Here is a 6,921-nt window from a genome sequence, read left to right as displayed (position 1 = left end):
AAGCCCAACAGGAAGCCGAGCAATTGTGAGAACAGACAGTCCCCAATGAAAGATACGAAGAGCTCCAACAGCAACTTCAAGACATCAGTCAGTCCGAGAGCTAGGCCTTTGAAGGATGGCAGAAGGAGCAGGAAAAGGTTGCTAAGGTAACTCGTCGATTAGATAGTGTTGTTAAGCAGATGGACACCGTGTGTTCCTTATATAATGATGTTTTGACTTGTAGGGCCCCTGCTAAAAATTATGCTTTATTTTTGCTTGAACGATATCTGAGATTAAAAATAAAAGCCGTTAGGGCAGGAGCACCTATCCACATCAACACTGTTAATGATTTTATAGACTGTTGCAAGCACTATGGAGTTAGAGTTCAAAGGTTATTGTGCGAGTTTTATCTGCACAATCTTGTGCTAGACCAGGAAACTGACTTAAATCCTGGCCCTTTTGTTGGCGATGTACAATTCCAAGCCTTCATCTCATTTGGGGTTAATCAGGTGAAATGGCTCAGAGCTTATAACACCTTTCAAAGACAAGAAAATAGCCTAGACTTGTGGATACAAGCTGAACCTAGAGACCTAGTGACGCTATGGAGAAAGCATAGAAGTCTCATAAGGACCCCAGGAGTCATTGAGATAATAGGGCCCATGCACGAAGACTTGATCCGAAACGGTCTGGAATATTTCCTGACTATTAAAGATCTTGCCCTCGATGCTGCAAAATTTTGATACCGGGCTTCTAGTCCAAGCATCCAGCTCAGGGAACCATTCAAATATGAGAATTTTGAGCTGGCTGCCAGCCGATTGAACCTTTATGGGGAACGGATTCTGCAAGCAGGGCCATCCTAGTTAGGGTATCGATTTCGCAGTCCAATTATTTGGCACCCTGCACCCGGATATCAGGCCTTATATCAGATGCCTGCAGATCAAATAGACCAGTTCTTTGACCATCTAGTTGCTCATCACGGTTGTCAGCCTCCTCACGAGATCCCTTCTCCGGCCTATTCTCTCACTGCCTTTCATCTCAACTACAATGTTTTCATGAGGCCATGAAACAGGGTAAGCAGGGGGTGTGTGGAGCACCTGGAAGGTATGCTTTTGACTAGCAATCTAGTGGTTTTTCAATAATAATTATAACCTTTTCTGCATTATGAGTTCAAAGAAGATAAAGGGTTTTGATAAAATGTGCAACAAATCGATAAAGGAAGCCCGAGTGCTAATAATTGACGTTTTCTATGCAGGAAGACGTGGAAACAAAGGATCAGCGATTGAAAGCAAGAAGCAAAGGGAAAATAACTACTGTCCCGCCAACAGGGAACCGGATGCGGACAAGATCAAGTAAAATTAGAGCCGAATAGCCCAGAGAAATAAAGCAGGATACTGAGACGGAGAACGCAAGAAGGGAAAGAGAAGAATCAAACGATTAGCGAATCCCTCAGGATCTTTGATCCTGAGGGATCGCTGCTTTAACTTATCTTTTGATTATCTAGATACCTCCATCATTTCTGTTATATAAAGGCACCACGCCATTGAACGGGGGAGGAATGTTTTTTGTAATTCTAAATTCTAGAACCAACTGTAATCATTGAGTCTCTCTGAGACCTGACTTTGTTATACTTTTGTTGATGCGATTAATATAAAAGACTTGGTGTTCATTTCGTCTCTACATCTGGAGTAACTTCAGGTAGTGTTCCATTGGCAGCCAAGGGCCCAGCTCCGAAGGACACTTGCTTTTGTATTATTATACTGTGTGGTTTGTTTATTCCCATTAATTAATTAATCTGATACATCTTTTATGTGATATGCTATGCTTCGTTATAACTAATATATGAATGAGTTCTTTATCTCATGTCTCTGCATTGTATAAGTGGATCTATTCGAATTGCATCTTTCAGCTATTTCTGTAGCGGAATGTTGGTATGAATGTATTGTCATCAGATCCATGTGAAATAGTATTGGTAAGACTTGAAAGCAATATTACTTCGTTCAGGAACATAGTCATATCATCCATTACTCTCAGATTGCTGTAGTAGTAGAGAACGTGTACATATGGTTGAGGATTGCTATTCCATTATTGTTGTTCCATCTATTATTGTTGTTCCATTTATTATTGTTGTTCCATTTATTATTGCTGTTCTATTATTGTTGTTCCATTTCTTTACTGCTGTTCCATTTCTTTACTGTTGTTCCATTTCTTTACTGCTGCTCCATTTCCAGATTGCTGTTCCATTTTACTTTTCGCTGCTTGATTTACCTGCCTTTGTTGTTCTTAGTGTGAGAGCAGGCCTAAGGCTGTCGTGAGCCTCAACAAGACGCTGCTTAGCCCCAGACCTATAAGTCCATGCTCTGATTTCCTTTCTTTATCAGTTTCTAAAGGGATGGGTTATTGTTTCCGTACCCTTGACTGATCAACTTCCTTGTGTGATTTTATCTTTTGGGTTGGTTTCGTTACAGCTTAGCATCTGTTTCCTTTCAAATCATTAGGACACTATACTACCGAGCATTACTCGGACAAACAGCCTCAGATTGAGTTACTCCTTGCAATAACAAAACGTTCCCGGATTGACTTATTAATGTGGGATAATTAGCGGTGTGAGGGACCCTAGTTACAGCTCTACACCCCCAAGGTGTCTTTATCTTGTTCATAGACCAAGACAAGTTCACCTTCAGAAAATACTCGAGGACGGACAGATTTATCATACTGCGTTTTAACCCTTTTCTTATGAGCCTCATTCATCATGGCGGCATCTTGACGCTGCTCATTGAGATGTTCCAAGTGAAGGAGGAGCTCTTCGAGACTCAAAGTCTCTGGAAGGAGCTCAACAGCTAACTTAAGATATGGAATTTCACATTCAACCGGAAAGATAGATTCCATCCCATAAACCAACTGAAAAGGTGTAAAACCAGTAGCAGTCTTTACGGAGGTTCGATATGCCCAAAGAGCCGAATACAATATAACATGCCAATTGGACTGATTTTTGTCGATTCTCCATTGGAGGATCGTCTTAAGAGTTTTATTGACTGCCTCGACCTGTCCATTGGCCTGAGGATAATAATGAGACGAATTCTCTTGCCGGAAACCCAATTTGAGAGCCAATTTAGACATCAGTTGATTCTGGAAATGACTACCATGATCAGTGAAAATCTCTCTCGGGATACTGAATCTTGAGATAACCTGATTAAAAAGGAACAACACTGCCATGTCACTATCATTCTTATAAGTGGGCATGGCCTCGGCCCACTTCGTAAAGTAGTCTACAGCCATGATAATGTACCTGTGATTCGCTGCTAAAGGCGGATTACAAGTTGTAAATTCAATACCCCACTTAGTAAAGGGACCGACGGTGAAAATGGGAAAAAGAGGAGCTGGATGAGCACGCATCTTCTGAGTAAAAATTTGATAAGGGTGACAGTGTTTGACCGCTTCCACACAGTCTTTGAAGAGTGAAGGCCAAAAATAGCCGGCACATAAGATGCACTGGGCTGTAGCAAGCCCTGATAGATGACCACCACAAGCTCCACTGTGGCAGTCATTGAGCACTGACTCTGCTTCTTCTAAGTTTAAACAGTGCTGAAGGATTGAATCAACCCCTCAATGATATAATGTGTCACCAATGATAACATAATTTTTAGCCAGGTGACATAATTTTCGACGTTCATCCTTCGAGAAAGCAGAGGGAAACTTTGAAGTCTGGAGATAGACAATGATATCTCCATACCACGGGTCGAGTGAAGAGACGAGGAATAAATATTCGTCGGGAAAACTTTCCTCATAAACAGTATCCTCTCCACAAGATAGCTCAGAAATTAGCTCCGCGAAAACCATGGATATCTTAGACTTGACAAACAAGAACTCGAGATCAAACTCTTGCAAAATGACTATCCATCGATTATATTTGCCCCCAATCACTCACCTACTAAGGAAAAATTGGAATGGATTGACCATCGCTAAGACAAAGGTTTTGCGTAGCAGGATATAATGATGGAGCCACTGGAAAGCATGGACAGCTATCAAGGCCAACTTCTCAACTGGAGAATAGCGAAGTTCAGGACCTATTAAGCCTCGGCTCAAATAATAAATCACATGCTCTGTGAGAGAATCGTCTTCCTGAATGAGAACCATACCAATGGTTGATTTTGCTACAACAAGATATAAAAGGAAGTCCCTACCATAATCCGGTGGACTCAAAAGCGGGGCAGAGACTAATGCCTTTTTCAAAGCATCAAACAATCGCTGCACAAAGTCATCCCACACAAATGGAACTCCTTTTCGTAGCAAACACATGAACCCTTTATTGATCTCAGCACAGTTTGCTATAAACCGTCTTAACAAATTAGCCTTCCCTTGAAGACTTTGAAGTTGTCGAATGGAAGACGGGGGAGGCAACTGAACTATTGCCTCAACCTTGAATGGATCAACCCGAATCCCTTCATTTGACACAATGAACCCTAACAACCAACTGGACGTAACTGCAAAAATGCACTTGTTGGGATTCAACCGGATTTTATAAAAATGACATTGTTCAAAAACCATTCGAAGATGACTAGGGTGATCAGTTCTCTTTCGAGAACAAGCAACGAGATCGTCCAAGTATGCTTCGATGATATGTTTGATGTCGTGGAAAGCATATGACATGGCCCACTGAAAAGTGGCTCCATTATTTTTAAGGCCAAAAGGCATCTTTCTGTATGCAAAGGTACCCCAGGGACATGTAAAGGCTATCTTATATTGATCTTCGGGACTGATAGAAATTTGATTATAACCCGAAAAACCATCCATGAAGGAAAAAATCTCATTACCGGCACACTCGTCGATAATCTGATCAATGAATGGCGTGGGGTAATTATATTTTGGACAAGCCTTGTTTAGGTCCCTAAAATCGATGCATACTCGGATTGTTCCTTGCTTTTTATCCACAGGGACTAGATTAGAAACCCAATCAGTAAGAGGAACAGGGTATATGAAACTTGCCTTTAGCAGCTTCTCAACTTCAGCTTTGATAGCTGCTTCTTTCCTAGGATTAACCGGCCGAAGCCTTTGACAAACCAGTTTGGCGTTTTCATACGTCTTGATCTCATGTTGAACTATAGAAGGATCAATGCCAGGAATTTCTTCATAAGACCAAGCAAATACATCTCAAAAATCCTTGAAAAGGTCGGTGTAAATTTGAATTTCTTCCGGGGAACACTAAATTCCGATGAAGAGATTCTCGATGATGTTAGGGTCCCTAGAGATGTTTATAGGTACCATTTTTGAAATCACCGACATATTACCTTCGACACGAAAGTGTGCTGGAGCAAAAGGATTTGATACCGTACAAACATCACTAGTACAGAGCTCAGAGAATCGAGATTCTACTTCCTGTAATGGAGGAAGAAAGTATGGATGATGGTGTAAGTCTTCCCAAGTTTGATTTATACCCTTCATTACTTCGAGGATTGCTTCTTCAAAAGGTAGAACCGAATCTAAGCAGTGCAAGGCAGAGGTAGAATCAAGGCTCCAGGCTGGGGCCACATCACCTTCTAACTCCTCTTCGGAAAAAGGAGCAGAGTGGCTGTCTGCAAAGTCTACAATAGACTGATATCTAAGCTCAGCTGCAGATATAGGGAATGCCATTCCATTTACTTGTCCTTCAACTAATGTGGTTTTAGGTGAAGGCAAGGTCCAACGTCTGAAAAATAATGAGTTCGGAAGAACTCCTCTTGAGGAGACTCCTTAGATGATGAGATGGCATTGATTTTAGCGAAAGGAGAGGGAAGATCAAAGGTACCCATCTGTTATCACTGTAAAACTTCATTAAAAAGTTTGGACAACTTACATGGTTTCTCAATTCTTGTATCAGTCATGGTCAAGTCATTTTTATGTTTTAAATTCTAAGTCATAGGGTTAGAGTCTCATGTCCATCTTCAAATAAAGTTTGATAGCCTCATTCCATGTACTAGAAGCCTCACCATGTGTTTAGAAGACATATCTCACATAATTTTGGAGAAATTTTGAAACTAGCTATGAATCCACGTTTTCGTAGCGCAGACAGTGTAAAAATCATGTTTTGCGCTACGAAATCAGTGTTTTCGCAGCGCGCTGCGAAACCCTTGTAGCAGCCTGTTTCAGCAGAAAAACTGTTTTACTAGGTAACTTCCAGAAGCTTTCCAGAGTAGCTAAGAACTCAATTTTGAAAACTGAAAGAGGCTTTTCTTCCTAACATGTTGAATTACAAAACCCTCTTTCAGTTTCTTCAGTTCCATTCTGAGGTGGGAGAAATGTGTGGTTAAACTTGCGCTACGAAACTGCTGTAGCTGCCTATTTTGCTGTAGCTGCCTATTTTGATGTAGTTAACCAATTTTGAGGGACAAAAGGGAAACCTTTCTTGAAAGGGAGTTTCTGAAGAATGATCATTTGCACAATACAAGCACCTAGCAAGGTAGAAACGGGCAAAGGAAAAGCATATATGAACCATAAGCCATTTGTTATAAAAGTGATCACAGCTACTATTGTTCATCATACTTCAGGCAGCGTTGAAGAGGTTTTATTTTCACAGGGGTGCATGAACAAGGTCTACATCACATTAAGAACATGGAACTTCAATACATTTTTTTGTAATCAAAGAAGATCCTTTTGGAGACCAAAAGCAAAAAAGGAGAGACATTTTTGAACTCCAAACTTTATCAGTCAAATTGTCTTCTTGTTTTTACCAGTCAACGTCTAGAAGAGTTTCTGAGCAGTTGAAAACTTATCTCTGAAAAGTGAAAGAGGTTTTCATTCCTAAGATACTAAAGTGAAAAAACCTCTTCCACTTTCTTCAAATTGATTATGAGCTGGGAGAAAAGGGTGACCAAAGTTGCACTACGAAACTGTTGTAGGTGTAGTTTTTCATCTCCTGTTTGACAACTGTTTTTCAAAGACTTATTCTGGGCAGCTGGAGTAGTTTTG

This window comes from Pinus tabuliformis, chromosome 9, assembly GCF_031772625.1.
Source record: "Pinus tabuliformis cultivar Carrire ecotype Pingquan chromosome 9, CPIR1, whole genome shotgun sequence".
Taxonomy (NCBI): domain Eukaryota; kingdom Viridiplantae; phylum Streptophyta; class Pinopsida; order Pinales; family Pinaceae; genus Pinus; species Pinus tabuliformis.
This window is presented reverse-complemented; position numbering follows the sequence as displayed.